The 22,523-nt window shown below is 37.5% G+C and overlaps 1 long non-coding RNA gene across 1 annotated transcript in view; it reads left to right on the top strand.

Moving 5' to 3' along the window:
* The window catches only part of LOC142046207 (uncharacterized), a 100,630-nt gene that overhangs the window by 75,855 nt on the left and 2,252 nt on the right, over nt 1–22,523 (top strand). Inside the window, exon 2 of the long non-coding RNA XR_012655103.1 lies at nt 16,505–16,710. This is a non-coding gene — a long non-coding RNA (uncharacterized LOC142046207). The remainder of the gene's footprint in view (nt 1–16,504; nt 16,711–22,523) is intronic.

Here is a 22,523-nt window from a genome sequence, read left to right on the forward strand (position 1 = left end):
CTCCTCATTGAATCTTCTGTTCTGCTTTCACAGCTCCTCAATAACTAAACTTCATTCACAGACAGCTGAAAAGAATCTGACTCCAGACTGAGAAGGTGCTTTTCACATAAACCATAAAGTACTGGGGTTTTCTTCACAGACTTGAGCATGATTCATATTCCACTGTTGCTGAGTGTTGATTCTCCACCAGTTTGGTGCACAACAAGCAGATAAGTTCTGTTGAGATTATTATCTGTAGTACTTTTTATCTTGGAAGGATAACAGACTAAAATGAACACTTCAGTGTGATTCAAGAGATTGTTTTGAACCATCTGTGCAGGGGAGAACCAGAGTGGGCCTAAACCTCAACTTCTTACTCAGGCAAAACTTAGGAACTTTGCTTGAATAAAAATGAGTAAGGACTTCAAGATTTGCACTAGGAATTCAATGTGGCATTTGACACCCAGAACAAAGAAACAAACTGCAGAGGGAAGACCAGCAGTGTCTTCTTTTAGGAACCTGAGAAATATCAATCCAGGAATCTCACTTTTTAATCCCAAAAATTCAGTTAGTGACTGTGCTGCTTCCTTTTCCAAAAATGTGACCCACTCCCACTTAAAGTGATTTATACCACTGGATAGTTTTTGTTAAAATTTCTGTGGTTGTTTGCGCATGCATATGTGTGTAAGAGAAAGAAAGAATATATATTTTTATTTGTTTATTCTCTAGTCCCTGAAATCCTCCAAATTCAGACTATGATTTCTGCATTTCAGAATAGTATTAACATCATGTGTAGGTCTGTGTAGCTCCACTGAAGTAATCATCCATCTTAATTGCATCAGTCCAGTACTTCCTTTTCTTGATCTTATATCTGACACTAGCCTGCCTTCCTATCTGACTTTTGCTAAGCTATAGCAATCAAGAAGGATAACATCCTTCACACCTCCAGAAGAATTCTGTTGCTCTCATCTGTCCCTGCTCATACTCAGTGATGTGCTCCTTATATTAGAGTGGCCAAAATACTGGGTCAGATTTTTTCCTTTCTTTGCATCCACTTTGCGCCACACGGCACTGTGGAGCAAAGTAGTCTTAAAGACATTGTAGCTAGGTATAGTGGGGGTATAGAACTGGCAAGAGTTGCTCCTATGCCATCCACTCCTCCAAGCATAGCAAAGTGGCCTGCAAAATGGCGACATGATCAAGATTTCCCTGCCCCCTAGCTCTCCGTGCTATTTGCACTCTGCTCCAGAGTTGTGCTATTCCTCAGTTGCAGCTAAAGAGCAGAGCCATTATACCTGTGTATGTGTTTGGTCTTGCATGTGTTTTTGTATAGCTGTATAGGAATGGGTGTTTGCTCCACTCTACCAAGATCTTATCTACTCTTTTTCATTAGGGAGGGGAAAAATATAATGGCTAGAGAGCACAGAACTGGGTAACAAGATTCCTAACTCTCTTCCTCCACAATGATACCCGGCAGTATCCAACCAAGATACATCCCTGTAAGATAAAATCGTGTTGCTGCTATTATAGATTTGGACATGAGACGATTCACAAGAAATGTGTGGAGAATAGTCATTGTTTTTCTGCTGACATCTGTCAATGTTTGGGTTATTTTCTTACACATAACAAAAATGAATAAGAAATACAGGAATAAAAGTCCTAACAAACGTATATTTCTAAGCAATGATTCAGGCTTCACAGACTAACATTCACAGAAAACTTTTTTGTGGTAAATGTATTCAGTTTTTTGTTTGAGCTTATTGTTGTTGTCCCTTGCACAACCTGGCACAGTAATTTTGGTGGAAGCATTTAGAGATAGTAGCCTTCTCTTACCCTTCCCTATAAACATTATCTCCTTTATTCCCATTGCCCATTCTGCTTCTTTGCAGGTTAGCATCATTCGGGGATTAGCAATGACTAGAAGCTGTCAAGTGGTTTAAAGAACAGGAGTACTTGTGGCACCTTAGAGACTAACAAATTTGTAGTCTCTAAGGTGCCACAAGTACTCCTGTTCTTTTTGAGGATATAGACTAACACGGCTGCTACTCTGAAACCTGTCAAGTGGTTTAGTCTTTCAATAGTCTGGGTTGAGGGTCACGAACCATACAGGAACCCAGAGATCTGATACTTCTAGGGTGACCAGATGTCCCGATTTTATAGGGACAGTCCTGATTTTTGGGTCTTTTTCTTATATAGGCTCCTATTACCCCACACTCCCGTTCCAATTTTTCACGTTTAATGTCTGGTCACCCACATACTTCTGAAGCAAATGAGCAAGGCTTATGCAGTAACTTTGGAAGGAAAAAAAAGTAAATAGGAATTACTCTAAAGTAGGATGTGTTTCTAGTAAAACTTGCAGAATGAGAAACTGAGCATGGAGACATTCCCCCTTCCCTGCTCTTCCCTTTTGTTTTCTTTTTCTATTTTAGAAACTCTTCTGGAGTAAGATCTATCAGCATAAATAAGACAAGATTGTTACCTGCCTCTGGGCAACTACCCTCATCACTGATAACAGTGTGGGAAAGGGAACATGCTCTGTGGAGCCGCTACTCTCCATCCTGCACAGGTGGCTGCCAGGTGCATAAGATGAGGGAGGGAAGAATGGAGCTTTGACTTTGTCTTATCCAAAGTCACAGAAAGTTCAGCTGAGCTGACATGGGGGAGAAGTAATATGTAAAGTGCTGGTGCAGATTATTTTCCCCTGAAACAAAGGGGAGGGAGGTAGACAGGGAAGGAATTGTGATTTTCCAAGAAAAAATTCCTTCCCCAATTCCTTCCCTGGTATGAGCTGGGTATTATGAAGCTAGAAGTTACTCAGTTGCAGAAGAGGCTATCCCTTGACTTTTTTTTAAAGCACATTTTTATTTATTTAAGTAAAGTAGGGATCTATAGCCTTGTTAGAATTAATCAGAAAAAAAAATTAAGCATTTTTGAGTAGTTAATTTGTGGTTTAAAACGTTCGAAATTACTCCATCTGCTAATTAATTTGTTTTTCCATTTCCATTATTATAGTTAAAACTGGCACATTTTATAGTATGTGATGCTAGTGCTCATTATCCTAAGCCCTAATGTGATTGCAAAGGACCACAAAGCCTAACCTCTATTTTTTACGGTGGGAACAAAGTCCCAACAGATAAATTGAAACCTTTTTCAGTATCCAGTATCAATCTGAAAGTTGGCGTTGGCGTTAGATGCAATGCATTTTTAATGTATCAGAATGCAATATAGAGCAACAAAATGTAATACAAAGGAACACCACAGGAAACTGATTATTTCCTTTCAGTTTTTTAATACAAATTGGAATTGAAGGGAAGAAGAGCAGCAAAGAGGTAAACGGAAGCAGCAACAAATATTGTGACACTGATTTTTGAAATTTCAGTAGTAACTTGCTAAACTGATAATCCTGTTGAAGTAACTGCATTTGGGAGAAACAAGCCTATTCCTTTGATAGGATTAATTTAAGACTGTTCTTCTGTTTTTATGTATTTTTAAACACATAGCTCCATTGAGTTAATCTAGTCTTTTATTGGTTCAATTTTCTATCGTGTTGGGTGGGGGGAGGGTTGAAATGCTGACCCTATTGAAGTCAATGAGAACTTTGCCATTGACTTGAGTAGGACCAGAATTTCAGCCTAGAAATTTAGATTGGGATTTTTAAAGGAGCCTATGGTACACAAATCCTATTAAATTTCAGAGGAAGTTAGGCACACTATTCCTTTGAGCTCCTTTGAACATTCCAGCCACAGTGCTTTCACCAATTTAATTCCCTATTTAGGCATTCATTACCAGGATGTTCACTGTGTTTCTATATGCTTTGGGCTAGATTCTCTTCACACTAAAACCAGTTTAAGTCAGGACTGAAGTAAAATTCGTGTTATGAGCATGTGGCTTATGTGGTGTATTGAAAACAGTTAGAGTAGCAAACCATCACTTTAAATACAAGAGGTTTCCTTGTCCCACCTGTTGGCTAGAGGGCTCTGAAGGGAAGCATGAGACTAGAGTCAGTGTGCTGAAAGCTAGCCTCTCTGTTTCAGCCTGTGGTGTCTCCCTCTCTTTTGGGGTTATTGTGTTTTATCATTCTGAATTCTAAAAAATAAAGTATTGTTATGTTAAACTTTCCAGCAAGAGTATCTGTCAGGGTTCCCCTCCCACTCTGAACTCTGAGGTACAGATGTGGGGACCCACGTGAAAGAGCCCCAAAGCTTATATTCTACCAGCTTAGGTTAAAAATTTCCCCAAGGCACACATTTCTTCCCTTGTCCTTGGATGGTATTGCTGCCACCACCAAATGATTTAAACAAACATTCAGGGAGGGGCCACTTGGAGCCTTATCCCTCCCAAATATTCCCCAAAGCCTCTTCACTCCCTTTCCTGGGGAGGCTTGAGAATAATATACCAACCAATAGGTTAACAACGTGAGCATAGACCAGACCCTGGGGTTTTTAGAACGCTAAAAACCAAGTGGGTTTTTAAAAGAAGAACTTTATTATAATGAAAAAAAGTAAAAGAAGCACCTCTGTAAAATCAGGATGGAAGGTAAGTTTACAGGGTAATAAGATTTAGAAACACAGAGGATTCCCCTCTAGGCTCAACTTCAAAGTTACCAAGCAGGAATAAACCTCCCTCTTAGCACAGGGAAAAGCACAAGCTAAAACAAAAGATAATCTAATGTATTTCCTTGCTATTACTTACAATTTATGTAAATTTAGATGTATCATTTCAGTAAGAGTTGGCTTACCTGCTTGTCTTTTTCTTTGTCCCAAGAGGGAACCAAAAAAAAAAACAACAACACACAAACAAAACCTTCTCTCCCCGCCCCAGATTTGAAAGTATCTTCTTTCCTTCTTGTCAGGTGCCAGCTAGGTTAAATGAACTGATTAACCCTTACACGTAAGTGATTCTGTACCTCAGGCCAGGAGGGATTTGATGTTACTGCATACATAAAGGTTGTTACCCTTCACTTTACATTTGTGACAGTATCTAATTCTGTGTGTATGCCATGACCATGAATATAAATAACAGTTTAGTTCATAGATAATGTATTTGAGCAGGTGCTTTTTAATTGGACTCTACCATCCCTTCAATGTTTATTTTTTTACTAATAGCTGAAATCCCATGGTGACACATGGGTATGGCAGATGGGCCAAGAAGTCTACCATCTGCACAGTGTACCTCTTACAACCAATGAAGTTGTTGCATGCAAATTAGCTCTAGAGTAAGGATCATGATTGGTTGAGTTACATCTGATATCACAATGGTCTAGGACTCTTAGCGAGCATGCCTTACTGTAGCTGTACACCACACAGCTGTATTTCATAAAGTCATAATGGCTTAGAACAGGGCTGGATTTAGGAGCAAGAGAACCAGACAACTGCCTGAAGTGCCAGGCTTGAGGAGCGCTGAGCTTTGGGTGCACTTTTGTTATTAGTGACAAAAGGTAAAATAAAATGTTTGAAGTAAAAAGTTTCAAGTATTCTGTATGTGGATTCATTTTTCACTAAAATCCTAGAATGATCTGGACTTTTGTAGAATCTTGTGGAACCTTTCAGACTTTGAGAACTACATTTTCCTTGAACCTCCTAGAATGTTGTCAGCCATGCTCCCATGAGTATATGAGGATCGGAGCATCACCAGTCAGTCAATGAGACATAAGAATGAAGTGAAGTGAGAGCCCAACTGTGATATTGTGAAAGTATACTTGTGTTTTAAGACTTGAAGAGTGTAAGTAGTGACTAATAAAGGACATATTTAATGGGATGCCTGAGATATCTATTCAACTCCTACCTACGCAACAATATAAAAATATTTTTACTACTTTTGCCATGCTTAACGCATAATGTTTGCTGACTTTTTAAGACGGCAGAACATAGACTTTTGCTCTCCCTAATATTGTCTGTTTTCCCACATAGAAAATAAAAGATGCTCCCAAAGAAGCCTTCAGGAGCTCAGTATAGGAAGTGGAAAGCTCAGTTGCAATCTAGTTTGCAGCAAGGGGCAAATTTGATGAACAAATATCTGAAACAGAACAACATAGACCAGGCTTTAGGCAGATCATCCCAGTGCAGAAGAAATTGAGGAGCAAAGCATAAATGATAGAAGTCCTATTCCTAAAGAATTAGCAGATTACTCTGAAGATAAGGAATAGAAATGTGAGGAAAGTGATGGAGTATCATCTAGTTTTCCTGGCTTAAAGGAGAGTGACGATAAAGAAAAATCTGGTTTACATAAAAAGGAGAGAAATGATAAAGAACAATCAGCCTCGCATGATGACAGAAACAGCAGTGAGAAAAATTGCATACCACAAATTGATACAACGGATCCTACTTTATGGCTGGTGATCCTAAACTCTGCCAATATTCATCGTACAATTTTGAAAAGACTATGATGTTTCCAGTAACTGAGCAGAAGTGACACTTTTCAAAGGCACACTATGAAAGAATGCTTGAGAATGGTGAGAAATTGAATTGGCATTGGCTAGGTTACTCAAAATCAACTGAAAAAGTGTTCTCATTTTGTTGCAAAATAATTGACAAGAATGCCAAATCATCACTTGCACTTTCTGGGTACAATTACTGGCATCACTTAGCTGATGCTCTGAAACAACATGAAAAGTCACCTGGCCAATTTATGGCCCACTCCAAATGGATGGAGGTCAAGTCTAGACTCAAGCTGAACCAATACATAGATGCAGAAAACCAGTGTATTATTAATGTAGAAACCCAGCATTGGAGGAAGATATCTGATCACCTGCTCTCAATTACCCTCTTCCTTGTAAAGAATAATTTGGCTTTCTGGGGCTCGTTGGATAAATTGTTCAGTGAACATAACAGTAATTTCCTTGGTTTGGTAGAGCTCCTTGGGAAATACAAGGATGACGTGATGAGGATATGTGTTGAGTAGTTCTTAAAGAAGCTATGGACCATTACTGCAGCAAAATAATTCCAAACAATTTGAATGACCTTACGGCAAGGAAGGTGCTTGATAAGATATTGATGCAGCTTGGCAAAGCAAAGTACTGCACCATAATAATGGACTGCACTCCCTACATTAGTCACCGTGAAAAGATGTCATTTACAGTAAGATTTGTTGACGATGAAGATGGCTGTATCTAAGTAAAGGAATGCTTCATCTGCTTCCAGTTTTTAGATGATTCTACTGGAAAATGCTTACTAGAAATGTTTATGAATGTTTCGAATGAGAATAAAATAAAGCTTCAGGACTGCAGCGACCAGGGCCATGACAACAGTGCGGAACATGAAAGCAAGAAACAGTAGCATACAGGCAAGGATCCTTGTGCTGAATCCAAGAGCTTTCTTCGTGGCTTGTTGCTGCCATTCCCTCTACCCGATTGTGTCAGATGCAGCGTCATCATCTTTAGCTTCAGTGTCTCTCTTCAGAGTACTGCAAAGGATCTACGTCCTGTTTTCAGCATCAACCATCAGGTGAAAGATCCTCGTGGACAGTGTTACAAATCTGCCAGCAAAGCCACTAAGTGACACTCGCTGGGAGAGGCTCATTTACATCATAAGGCCAGTGAGGTTCTAAGTGACTGAGGTTTACGATGCTTTGATGGAACTGGCACAGTCGAGTAAAGTGAAGGCCAGAACATGACACGAGGTGCAAGGTCTGGCAAACTAGATAATTGAATTCAAATTTCTGGTCTCAACTGTGGTTTGGCACGATATCCTGTTCCAAGTAAATGTTGTAAGCAAAGCATTAAAAACCTCAGTCAATGGACATTGCAACTGCTATAACTTTGATGAGAAGCTGCCTAGATTTCACTGTGGCTTACAGAAACAACAGATTTGAAGATGCCATTGCCACTGACAAAGAAATGATGGAAAGCTTGAGAGCTGAGTCTGTCTTCAAGGAAACTCATATTCAGAAGAAGAAGAGACAGTTTGGTTACAAGTGCAGAGATGAGGTGATAGGAAGCTCGGAAGAGAAATTCAAGAGTGAGATTTTTTGCTTGCTTATTACACTGCTCGAGTGTTCATTGAAGAAAGGTTTGGTCAAATGAAGCACCATGGAAATACCCTGGTGGGTTTGGATGATCTTAGTAAGCTGCCAGTGGATGGGAAAACCTTATTGAAAAATTGAAGGACCTTCACAGATGCTGGCACATGGGGAATGTTCAGATATCAATGATAAAGACTCTATGTCGAACTGGACAACATCTGTGACATTTTGCCACACGTGAATAATTTTCCACTCCAAGTTCTCCAATTCATTCATTGGAGAGCTGAAGGACACTTTTCCTAATGTGTGGATAGCTTTGAGGATTCTGCTCACGCTGCCTGTCACAGTTGTGAGTGGTGAGCGCAGCTTTTTGAAGCTCAAGCTCATTAAAAAATATTTTTGATTGATGATAGCCAATGAGAGACAGACATCATATGCAATTTTACCACTTGAAATTGACATTGGCCAGTCTTTGGATCTCTCTGACACTGTGCTTCAGTTTACGAGGGCAAAAGCAAGAAAAGCAACCTTCTGAACTAAAGGACTAGGGTTAGTATTCTAAGGCTGTCACTTGTAACACTCAATCTTGGTGGACAGTTCAATTTCAGTTATTCTTTAAAATGAAAAAAGTTTCCATAAGCTTAGAGGAAATGATTTTTTTTAATTTGCTTATATATGACATAAATAGATACAGTTTTTAGATCATAGCATGAAAATTTATTGTCTTATCTAACAAGGATAAATCATGCTTGCAAATTGTGCATCAAAGCCATGAAATGGGCTACAAATGCAATAAAAAGCTCTCAACCATGCTTGTAGCTGTTTTCATCACTTTACACTTACTCAACAGGTCTAGGCTTCATTCAGAGTGACCCACAGATGAAATGAAAATCATGAAAACTTATATAGATCACTTATCAGAACCGGGGTACTTTAGTACAAAAGTTAAAAATAATAGGAATGGGAGCCAGAGGTCCAGCAAAAGTCAAACTGAAAAAAGGAGCAAAAGAAAAATAAAAGTAATCCAAAAGAACAAGTCCAAAAGAAAAGTTCAGACTTATTAGGGATGAACCAATCTGAATAGAAAGGGTTTACATGGAAGAACTAAAGCATCTACACAGGGAGGTCAGGTCAGCATAAGTAGTAGGCAAGTAATTTTACAGATGGGAACAAAAATGTCATATACCAGCGGTGGGCAACCTGCAGCCAGTGGGCCGCACACGGCCTGTCAGGGTAATCCGCTGGTGGGCCACAAGACAGTTTGTTTACTTCCCTGAAGCCCACGTTGCTTCCCACAGCTCCCATTGGCCATGAACGGTGAACCACGGCCACTGGGAGCTGCGGGTGGCCCTGCCTGTGGACGGTCAACGTCCGCAGAATGTCTCGTCGCCCACCAGCAGATTACCCTGATTGCCCACACTGTCATAGACCATAAAGATCAAGTGACTTGCTCAGGGTTATGTATTGCAACAAATCAGGAGTTGCAAACAACATAGACGGATATTAAAAAAATATTTAACACTCACTCAGATAGAGACACATCCAGAAGAAGAACACATGGTGTTTGTAATCTGTATTACTATGGCCCATCAATGGCACAGGTCAGGAAAAAAAAAAACACTTCAGTTTGCCTGATTCCTAGCTTTCTGCTCTTTGGAAGGCAGTCTGACCTAATACAGTGGCTCTCAGCCTTTCCAGGCTACTGTACCCTTTTCAGGAGTCTGATTTGTCTTACCTACCACCGAGTTTCATCTCACTTAAAAATGACTTGCTTACAAAATCCGAAATAAAAATGCAAAAAAGTATCACAGCACACTGTTACTGAAAAATTGCTGACTCTCATTTTACCATACAATTATAAAATAAATCAATTGGAATATAAATATTGTACTTACATTTCAGTGTGTAGTACATAGTATACAAATCATTGTCTGTATGAAACGTTAGTTCATACTGACTTTCCTAGTGCTTTTTATGTAGCCTGTTGTAAAACTAGGCAAATGTGTAGCTGAGCTGATGTACCACCAGATGACCTCTACATACCCACAGGGGTACACATATCCTTGGCTGAGCACCACTGACCTAATAGATTGTGCTCTGGACTGGGGCTCAGGAGACCTGAGTTCTATTCCTAGCTCTGCTGCTAGATAACCTTCATCAAGCTCCGAGTCCTCAGCTTCTCCATCTGTAACATGAAGGTAATGATATTGAACCCCCCCTTATCAAAAGCTTTTGAGATCTACTGATGAATAGTCCTATATAAGGCCTAGGTATAATAAATATTATACAACTAGCCCTTGCTTCTTCTAAGGAAAATATATACTTACAAGCTGCACCCATGTACTCAGGCATCCAGACAGTAGAAGCTACTTCATGGCAGACTTTGTGAAAATATTTTGTCATTTTTGAAAACATTTCCTATTGCAAATTCAAAAACAGAGGCAGATTCTTTAGTAAAGATGGAGCAGTAGTCTCTGTAGATTATATTTTAAAATAGGACGTTATATAATTATAAGATGTTGCTATATTTTACAGCGCTGCAAATTTTCCCTTATGTTTTTAAGCCACATATATGCAATTCAAATTAAGGATATTGTTGCCCTGACATCCCAGTATAATTGTTTCACAAAATACATGAAAAGATTATCAAACAAAATCAGAATTTCAAGCTGGGTTGATTAAGAGTTCCATTAAGATAAATGTATCTATTAATGTCCTTATGAAGGATATGAAGCGGAAGAGAATAATTTCAGCTTTGCTGATTCCTTGCATTTAAATTTCACTATGAAAATAAGTGTTTTGCACACCTGAATATTTGGGGTTTTTTTTATAACTCAATTAGACTATTCTGTTATAGTTTTATGTTTGTTTCTTTGTAATTCAACTCTTTTTAATTTGATCTGGAGTTAGAAAAATGTCATCTGTGAAGCAGATGTTTTAAAGTTATTTAGAACTCTAGCAAGTATCTCATCTAAATTTTTTCAGATATGTACACTTTAGTTTTTAATGTGCATAGAATGATAGATAACTAGTCTTTAAAGTGTATAGCATCTTCCAATCTAAGAAGATTGGAACTAAACATTCATTTTAATGAAAAGAGATGCAAGTTTTTAATAGTATTTGGAGACTTCATAAGACCTGTTCATATCAAAAAACTGCAACATTAACATTGTGTGATTAATAGAGTCTCAACCCCTCTGAATTACTTGAATGAGACTTATGATCACATTATAAAACTATCAATATACCTTGTGATTAACTGATTGTTTTTATACTCACTAATTTAATCAGAATTGTACATTATAATTAGTTTAATTAAATATATTACACATGCTTTAGTGCTTTTAGGTGCAAATTGAATGTGTGCATGTCTTTCACAGCTGGGATTTCTGAGGTTTTTTCACTGTCTTGAGGCCTACTGGAATCAGTCCATTCTATGTGTTCATGTAAAGTGTGCCACTGTTGCTATTCCCAGGAAACCCTGGAACTCCTAATGATGGAAAATCACTCATTTTATTAAATTTCCAGCTGTTGATTCCCTGCTTAAAATCTGAGAACCAGTGACCTCTTTTTGCTACACTTGTTGAAACCGCCAGATACACAGCCCTGAAAACTGAAGTTCTGTGTTTATATTTAACCAAAGAAAAGGCAGTGATATAGGACAAGCTTCCTCAGACCACCTATGGATATGCCTCCACCATGATCTCTTTAAAGGTAATATAGGTTCTATCTCCATGTCTATTCCTTTCTCCATCTCTGCTAAAACAGATCAAATGTGAGGATTGCTTTTGGAATACTGATATCCATCAATAACAACTGGACTGACTTCATCAGTTCACATAGACAGCCGCACAACTATCATATACAACACACTACAGAAGCACACACCTTCTTTATCCTTCAGCTTTTTCCCATCTTTTCAGTATATAGTGACTATCTAAATATTAAAGCACAGCTATCCTCTTCTACCTATAAAAAACACAACTGGATCACTACAAACTACAACATTCTGCGTAAGCATAGTACCTACTGAATGCAAGAATGCAGTACAACATCTGCCTAAGAGAATAAGTATGGTCTTGGCTGATGGAGCTCATGAAATTCGCAGAGGAAGATACTGAATGAAATCTTGTCTCCGTTAAGTCAATGACAAAGCTACCATTGATTTCAGTGTGACCAGGATCTGACCCTGAGGCTTCCTGGGGGAAAGGCTATCAGTCATTCTCTACGTGACAGCCTCCTGCTGGCTGATTTTAATAAAAGGATACCAACAACAGAGGGGAAACAGACAAAATCCATTTTTACCGTGGGAATAATTCCAGTTATTAAACTGCAAAATTAATGTTTTCATCTGCTGAAAACTGTCAATAACCTTAAATTATAAAAGGTTTCCCCCCACTTCCTGAGAATGGAGCATGTGGATCACAGTAGGGCTGAAGACAAAATTCAAACTGAAATACAGCTTGGCTGAGTCATTTACAATTGATCTGAGTATACATCTGGGGCCATCAAAAGTCCACTAATTTCACAACAGGAGGTCATAGCAGGTTGTAGAATCACAGAAAGGAATGTATATAAATAAAATAAAATGTATATTATAAGAGCAAATGATCATAGCTTCTTGCAACATGAAGCTGTATGATATCAACTGTAAAAAGCCCTTTTTTGTTGTAGAGGAGGTTAAAGATCTGCGATATGCGAAATGTACAAGTCAGATTGAGGGAAATGTGATCCCAATCAAAGAAATAGGGCATAAAAAAATAGATAAACCTCTTAGCAAGAAGAATAAAGAGCACAAAAGCTTTCAGAAACTACCATACAAAAATCGGCAAGTAAAGCTCAACAGGAGCATTGGTTTCATCTTTCCACTTTCCTAAATAGAATTTTTCCTGTTCTCTTGTTGCTTAGCTACCCAGTGATACTATATCTTCAGAATTTCTCTAAATCCTCGAAGTTTTTATTAGGCTAAATAAATATTGTATTATCAGAAAATTCCACCTCCACACTACTTACCCCATATTCTGGAGTATTAATAAATACACCGAACAGCTCTACTCCTCATCTTTTTCCATTCTGAAAAAAATCACTCGTGTGTTCTTGCTCTTTGCTTTATCTTTTCTGACAAGTTTAAAGGGAAAATGGGGAATGTTAAACATGGGAGGAAATAGTGGTGATTACTAAAAGCCCTGATCAAGGAGCAACATGGTTTTGCTTTGCCCTGAGTGCAGACATGGACCTCACTTGGTCCAGGGGAAAATAATCTTCCTTATCCTTATATTTGGCATGAATTACTTTCCCCCCTCTGCAATGGCTCAGCTGCATTTGCACAAACATTGAGCTGGGGGCACGGACAGGTGGTGTGAAAGCTCTGCTACCTCTGTGCCCTGCCCATCTGCCGGCGCAGAGTCCCCACAGAGGCTGCTCTCTCTATCTCTCTGGGTAGCTTGGACACCTTCCACTCCCTTACTCCTTTGTACAAGTGCATAACAAGGTCCCCAATAGACTCCTTGTTGAGTTAGGATTTCTAGAGACTAAAGTCGGCTAGTCACCCTTTAATGTTGCCTTTGCTACAGATCTGCTGCACTGAGTTCAAGATTTTAATTATTCCCAGCTTTTATTAACCCTTAAATTAGGATCAAAACTTCTCCTATTTCCCAACATTTCATGAGTAGCCAAGTTCCAGATGGGAATGCTTGATGCCATCTAGAGCTCTCTGAATCCCTCTGGGTCTGCACTTTCTCACTGGTTGCTCTTCTGCAGATAATTAATTCAGCCTTGCACAAGTTTCAGGAAAATGTACCAGCCTAGGTTAAAAAAAAAATCAAGCTGACTAAGCTACTCAGTATTAATATTAATAAGATTAAGAAATACCAATAATTAATTACTTATGTTTTACTTATCCATCAGACCCATTATCTGGGACAATGGACAAGCTGAATTTGCATTAGTTATTATTTAACATTTAAATAGTGCCCTAAATACTTTACGTATCTAGGTAAAGAGAATAAAGTCATGGTTCCAGTCTCAAAGAGCTAACGAACTAAATTTCCTTAACAGAAATCACAGCTTATTAGCAATGCTTCAGAGACCCAAAGCATTACTGAATATGGCATTTGCCAGCCAACTTTCCTGCGTCTACTTCTGCTGAACTCAACTCTTCATCTGCCCAAGAGCTGATGGCTTAACCAAATGACTGAACTGACTTCTCTTGCCAGGGATAGGCCAAACAGCCTTTATTAGCTTCACTTTCTCTATGCTCTCATTGCTGACTCTCATTGGAATAGACCTCTCTGTTATAACCAGCCCCATCCCATTTTGTCCTAGCAGAGGAATAAGGCTGCCTTGGTTTACTCATGCAGCACTCATTGATCCAGCTGCCTAATCTCGGATGTCACCCAGTCATTCATCCATCTACTTTTCCCTCAGAAAGCAACAGGATTCATGATAGGCTAGGCTCTCTCTCTCTTTCCTCAGCTGGAAAAGCTTCAGTGGCTGCAAGTGGGCCTTACCAGGACTCTGTCTTCTCAAACTAGATCCCTTCACCTGCTGCAAACTCCTGGAGAAGTAATTTATTCTCAGCTCTTCACTCAGAGACCAGCTTCTTGGGTCATCTCTTATTCAGAAGAACATTCTCCCTTTCAGTCAGGAAATAGAGTTATTCTGGGACTCCAATGTAGCAGAAAAACCAAATGATGAGTCACAGCCTCTCACAACCATTTAAAGATTCCTAAAATGGATAATATTTCCTGAAAGGGATTAAATTCATCCCTGATGTTACAGGTCTGTGTCACTGATAAACTCTGACTAAAATCCTGGCCAAGCTTTGGCGGGTATAAATTAAAATGCCCTCAATTGTTCAACTAGGGCAGGTTGAAAAGAGAGAGAGTTAGATGAATCCAGAAATATGCTGTAGTATTAAGAGCTGAAAAGGTATTCAGATACGAATGAGTAATGGTTTTTGCAGACTCACTGATCAAATGTGTTTCAATCTGCAATTTTGTCCTCTCAGACCATAGGAAGACACAGTTAGAAAAAGGAGGAGCTGATGTGCTGCCATATTTTAACAAGTTTCTACAAGTTTGTTCCTTTTACCTTATGATAAAGCACATGAGCAGGGGATGTATGTGTGAATGTGATATGGTTCAAGTTTAAATAAAATGTACCTACTATTCCTTATCATTCTCTGCTTGGCATTGCTGTAGCACTCTGTTTTCTGTTTCTCACCTCATAGCAGAAAACAAGGCCATCACATTTTGTTTGTTTTCCATTTACATCCTTTGGCCAGAATTTTCCATCTTGGCTGCCTAACATTAGGCACTTCAATCCATGTTTAAGCACCTTAATATTTGGTCTGGTTTTCAGAGGTGCCAAGCATCCACAACTGCATTTATGGAAAAGTCACACAGAAGCAAAGAGAAATCGATCTAATAAGTTTCTCTCAAACTTGGACAAACCCCTTATACAATGAAATAGAGAAGAATATAATTCCATAGCAGGGATATTATATTCAGTTAGGCAATTTAAACAAACAAAAAAAAAACAGAAAGGCTACATTTTCTAAGACTTTTTCATATGGATGCTACTGAAGTCAATAAAGTGCATGCTTAACAGAGTCAAATGGGAAATTGTTTTCTTGTGCTGCATACTTTGAGATTTTAAAAAAAGTTCCCATCCCAAAATGGGGGAAAAATTGAAATCTGGAAAACTGTTGTGAAAAAAAAATATAAAAACCAGTTTGGGCTAACTTTAAAAATGTTTTGACTTTGACTAATTCAAACTTATTTCTTTACTATAATTAGCTTACATTTCAAAACAGTGGTTTTGAACCAGAACAACCAGAATCTTGTATTTCAGAAATACCAAAATGGGATGTTTTGACATCTTTTGGAACTTTTTCCCGAAAACTTTTGAGTCAAGAAATTTGTCAACATTGACCCTTTCCTGAAAAGAGTTCTAATTTCAATGATTTATCATTTTTCAATTAAAAAAAAATTGTCAAAAAATTCCTGACCAGCTCTAGTATTGAGCACTTCTGAAAAATCAGTCCATTTATGTGGATTCCAAACTGTGGTTCGGATGCCTAACTTTACAAAAGGTTGGACTTTTGCTAGTTTGCTACATGGGGAATCAGCAAGTTTCCATTTTTGAAGTAAATCATAGCAGTCTGAGTGTGCAAACAGCCACTTCCTAAAAAACAACTGCCTTTGGCAGAGACAGACCTCACTGGATTTATTTACAAATGATGCAAATAGATAAACAGTTCCCAAGATCTTAACAATGAAAGACCTTACCAGTGCATTAACACTGACTGCTTCTTCTGTGGGAGACAGATCACACGTCATAGATCCTCATATAGCCTCAGTGCTAAAGCAAATTCTAAGCATTATTATGATTGTTTCTTTGAAAGAGTGTCTGTTTTATTTAGTGGGGATTTTTTCTTCACTTTTGATACATTTTTGTACATTTGCAACTCACAACCAACTCTCCAAGCCCTGATTTATCAGCTGACTAACCACTTAATATGGTGATATGTTATAGGGCTTTGCTCATGTGGATTCCATTGCAGGAATTATCCCATAACCACAAGGAATGTAGAAGGAGGCAGCAGAAAATTTCACACCAAAAAGGTTCAGACAGAGACCTCCTGTGTGACCTTGGGCAAGTCACCTATTCTACCCTGTGCCTCAGTTTCCCATCTGTAAAATGGAGAAAATACTTCCTTCTCTCACAGGGGTGTTGTGAGGATGACATCCATGAATGATTGAGGGTAAGGTGAGTTTTTCCTTTTTGGTGCCATGAACTACATACTGTACTCTAGGATAACAATCAACAGCTCTGGCATTATACTGGGTGGAAAGGGAATAGCAATGTTTTTCTAAGTGTTAATGTTTCTGTAATGTTACACTATTTATATATCTGTTTAAAAATAGTTCCTCATCCATTTTATATATTATATAAAGAAAAAGCTATTAAAATGAAGACCCCTCCCAACTTATGTGACTCTTGCTTGTGCATCAAACAATACTTCAATTTGGCAATTCTTTTTAAAAAAAATAATTTTCTTTGAAAAATAATAAGATATTATAGAACAGGAGAAAATGATCCTTTTGAAAACATTCTCTTATCTTAATGATCAGACACCCTGCCCCCGACAAAATTAAAGCCTAAGTCTCCTGTATATATTTATTCCTGGCCAATACCACACACTTACAAGAAAACTAAACAAACAAAAAAAACACCAGTAAAATAAACACCTCAGTGATATTTGTATTCCCTGACTGTAAGCTCATGTCTCTCTCTCAGTGGTCTAGAAAATTAAATCCACATGTCAAATTTTACATTATCAAATTAATGATATAGCTGGAAGCCAGGAACAAGGAACAGTAATAGAAGCTGTAATGTATGTGAATGTTCATGAGCATATTATGTTAACTGCCATCCATCGGAGGGAGTGTTACTGATGGTTCCTATTAAATACATTAAAATTGTTGAGAATTGTCCTGGACCATAATTGAACATTTACCTTTTTGTTAAGGGGAATGACCTATCTTGTGAAACTATTTGTCATCAGGAGGTTGTGGGGTTTTTTTTTTTTAATAAATATTTGATCAATTTTTATTTTTTTCTGTGAGGCCTTGAACTTCCTTGATCCAATACAATTGTTTTTTCAGTAGGAGCAGAGTTGCTTTTCATAACTGCTTGATGCATTTTAAAATAACACTGCCATCAAGAACTGGAGGCATTGAATGTTTAGGACGAGAGAGACAAGTGTTGCTGCATTAGTGACCATCAATTACAGTATGTATTTGTAGATTTTAAAATGACATGACCGGTGTCATAAGCTACTCTGACTCTGTGGAAAAAAAAAAACTAGAAATAAAAGTGGGTGCAAGTGGATGGATAACCCTTTCCTTCACAGTGCGAATAATATTATATGAAAGACATCAGCCACACACAAAATAATGAGGGGGTAAAAATACAGCAAGATATGTGTGTGAAGAATTTATGATAGCTGGTGTAATGCATTGCTTCTCAAACTTTTCCATACTGTCACATCACATTCTAGCAAAATAACATTTTGGGATCCCTCTCCCATTTAGCCATAAAAAGGGGTAGGAAGGGAGTGGTAGGGAACCCCAAAGGGAACTTGTTTATGATTCTCAACCTGCCGGGGAAAGGCTCATAACCTGCAGATTGAGAAATGTGGATGTACTGAACGGCAAAGGGTGAGAGAGAAACAAGTGTGTCAGAAAACTTATTTGTGGTGACTGTCTAGAAAACTCAGACTTTTCTACTAGTGAACTTCAAAAATTCCAGAAGTCTGTCAGTAATGAAGATGAACACCCAAAAGTTTGGATGATTATGCAGCCTGACTTTCTCCCAAATATTCAGTCCAAGCATGTTTGCAAAAATGGGAAAAATATCAAAAGAAGGCCTCTAACATTATTCTCACATTTTTGTGGGACCAAGATAATGAAAAAAATTTAAAAAAAAGTTACCCAGGCTTCTTTAAGAGTCTTCTCTGGGATTTGGTTCAAAGTTTGGGTAAAGCACAGGTTGGTTTATATTTTATCTGAGTTGGTTCACATCCTTAATCTATACTCATTCTTCTTTTAAAATTAGACATTTTTCAGTGTTAAACTACAGAAGCTCTTACAAAGTACCTTAATTATACATTGCTGCATTTATTGAACCATATATTTTAAAGAGTACTGGTATAATTCTTTGGAACGTTATATTAAAATGTATAACATTTGCACTGAGTCCTTCTGGAAATATGATTCCCTTTTGCTTTCAAAACAATACAGCACACTATTTGCATCTTCACCATGTCCAGTATTAATGAGTCCAGTCCCCAATGGACTTAATATATTTGGCTCTAATCCATTCTTATTCTATTTTAAAGAAAATTGCCCAACCTGATTCTGCATACAAAATCCAATTCATCAGATAACTTTTCTTCCTCTGCACTTCAGGAACAGGAAGTTAGAAAGAAACTGAGGAAAAGCTAGAGGAATTTTTAAATGGTCATCATTTGAAATTCAAAAGTATCTAACTCTGTAACCACAAACATTTATGACAAGGGTTTGCTTGCCAACAGTGACCGTTATTCTCCAAGTGTATTGCCTCCACAAAATCCATTATACCTAGCCCAGTGTTGTATAAAGGCTAATTAAGGGTCATGCACAATTCCCTAGAACCACACATTCCACCAACTGTTGATACAGCCTCTTACCATCTCTCAATTCCTTTGTGTCTTGAGAATCTCTATTTAATGCTGACCACATTAAAGGGGGTGGGCTGAGGACCCCAGCTATTCAAACACTATTTCACTACCCTTTCAAAACAAGCAGTTGATCTTGATGCCATGTGCAGAGAACAATGATTCAGGAAGATGAAACCAGACAGATTTATTCAAGATGAGTTGCCATGAAGTGGAACACAGTTTACACTGACCAGACAACTTGAATCTTAACAATATTGTTCAAGCAGAATACAAATTGAAGACATATCTAGTAGCTGATTACGTTTATGAAAGAATTGTGGGTTTTATAATAAAGTCATGAAACTTGCCAGAGTCTTAGAACGTTATGTAATATAGATTTTCAGATATGGGGCCATCACCAACTCATGCCATGTTGGCTGTGGCAGCCATTTTAAAGTCTGAATGCATCTTTTCTATGGAGGTTTTTCTGATACCGATTGCTTATAGTATTAAACCATCCCAGTGAGTTTTTATTTTTGTACATTATATTCCTATTGTGTTGGTTTCCTAAAAACTAAAGCAATTAATTGTAATGGCTTGAGATTTTACAAAAATATTAAGAATTAACATGCTCAGTAGCATGTCACCAGGAAGGATTTACCAAAATATTAATTATATGAAAAATAATAAGTTTACAAATTTCTATTCATGAACTGAAATTTGAATTTCTTTCTGCTAATAACAATATTTCATATTGATCTATGCATAACAGGACATTGGTGTGTCTCAAAAAGATTGAAAAGTCAGTTTACATAAACACGCAGCCTAAAACAAATTAAGAAACTTTCACACAACGAAGGTAGTTTCTGCAAGAAAAATAAGGATATATTTAATTACATTCTTCCAAGACCATGTTGACAATCAAAATAAATACAAAATATGTCCTTACACCAATTTTAAGGTCATGCTTAAGCAAAATCAAGAATACACTGCTTGTATATCGAACTGTAAAACAGCATTATTGGCTGATAAGGATAGTGTTGTTAAAATGGCTGTCACAGCCAGCATGGCCTGAGTTGCCCCATATCTGAAAATCTTTATTAAGTCATGTCCAAAGACTATGGCAAATTTTATACTTTTATCAGAAAACCCACAATTCTTCTTCTTTTTTTTTTTTGAACAAATCTGAGTTGAATATCATAGTTGAAGTGACTGTTCTAAGCTCACACAAGAAGTAGGCAGCAGACTCTCTTCTACAAACCAAATGCCTCACTTGGTAGGCCACGTTGCCTCTCACCAAAATCTCTTCCCCTCTCTCTGCCTTTGTTACCCCTTCTAATGAAATGTGGATAATCATTTTCACTTACACAGCAATTCTTCATTGGAAGATCTCAGTTTGATTTTAAAAAAAATAATGAGTAAGCATTATAAGCACTAAATAATCCCCGGAAAGTGTAAGAGGATCAGAGATTGGTGCATAGCCTCAGAAATAAAGTTTCTGGTTCCAGATTTGTCAAACTTTTTGCAAAATGAGGTAGAGATATTTAACAGACCTGGGTGCAGGAGGACCAAGTCAGATTGACACCATTCCAAAGGATATGCTTCCATGCTGATGATGAGTGTTAAAAAATATAGTGACAGGTTTCAGAATAGCAGCCGTGTTAGTCTGTATCCACAAAAAGAACAGGAGTACTTGTGGCACCTTAGAGACTAACAAATAATGTCAATTAAATTTGTGACTGTACTCCTTGGGGAGAAGGGTAAGAATTGTATGTCTCCTGCACTGTTTTACCCACATTCTGCATATATTTCATGTTATACCATTCTCAGATGATGAACCAGCACGTTTGTTTAAAGAACACTTTCACAGCAGATTTGACAAAACATAAAGGTGAGATTTCTAAAAATAGATACAGCACTCAACCCAAGGTTTAAGAATCTGAAGTGCCATCCAAAATCTGAGAGGGACAAGGTGTGGAGCATGCTTTTAGAAGTCAAAAGAGTAACACTCAGATGTGGAAACTACAGAACCGAAACCATCCAAAAAGAAAAATCAACCTTCTGCATGTGGCAACTGACTCAGATGATGAAAATGAACATGTGTCAGTCCACATTGCTTTGAATTGTTATCAAGCAGAACCCATCATCATCATGGAAGTATGTACTCTGGAATGGCTGTTGAAGCATGAAGGGACATATGAATCTTTAGTCCGTCTGGAACGTAAATATCTTGCAAAACCAGTTACAACAGTTCCATTCAAATGCCTATTCTCACTTTTGGGTGAGATTGTAAACAAGAGGCAGGCAGCATTATCTCCTGCAAATTGTAACCAGTCTTGCTTGTCTTAGTGATTGGCTGACCAAGAAATAGGACTGAGTGGACTTGTAGGCTCTAAAGTTTTACATTGTTTTATTTTTGAATGCAGTTTTTTTGTACATAATTCTACATTTGTAAGTTCAAGTTTCATGATAAAGAGATTGCGCTATAGAACTTGGTGTATTGACATTTGTGTATGTTTGGTTTTTTACAGTGCAAATACTTGTAACAAAAAATAAATATAAAGTAAGCACTATACACTTTGTATTCTGTGTTGTAACTGAAATTAATATATTTGAAAGTGTAGTAAACATCCAAATCTATTTAAAGTAAATGGAATTATAGTGTTATTTAACAGCATGATTAATTACACGATTAATCACAATTAATATTTTTAATCATGTCACAGCCCTATAGATTAGTCATCATATGAACCTACTATAATAGGTACACATCCATAGTAGGTGAATCAAATGACTTTCTATGGTAGGTAAAATCTCTGTTCACTAAAAGGGAGTGTACCATTTTCTGAAATACTTGTTTCCATACTGTTTATTTTTTGCTGAAAGTGGTTTGACCTAATACTTCCAGAGCAATAATAGTTACTCTATGTCACAGTTTTAAGTGCTAAAGTGCCGTCTTATGAAGAGAAAGCAGACACAACTAATATGTAAAGCATGCTTCTCATGGCAAACCCTCTTTGTCACTTGTATAGAATTAAAGGCCATTTATTATTGCTATTGATCAACTGCTGATTTATGAAGCCGTTTAAACCTGGAAATCTCCCATATTATATATGATATATTGAATTAGTTACCAGTTGTTTGACAAAAAAAGTTACAAATTATGAAAGAAATTACCTGAAAGCACATATTGAAAAAATATTTCTTATTTTATATCTGTATAAGACAGAATTTCCTAATTTTGGAAGTCTATTAATAAGCATCACAATATACATATTAATGTAAGTGATGAATGACCATTGTGCTTTCCATCCTGCTCCTATGTCAATATTTTTCCCAGCTATATACAAAATAAACATTTGAAACTATATCGAATTCT

This window comes from Chelonoidis abingdonii, chromosome 2, assembly GCF_003597395.2.
Source record: "Chelonoidis abingdonii isolate Lonesome George chromosome 2, CheloAbing_2.0, whole genome shotgun sequence".
Taxonomy (NCBI): Eukaryota; Metazoa; Chordata; order Testudines; family Testudinidae; genus Chelonoidis; species Chelonoidis abingdonii.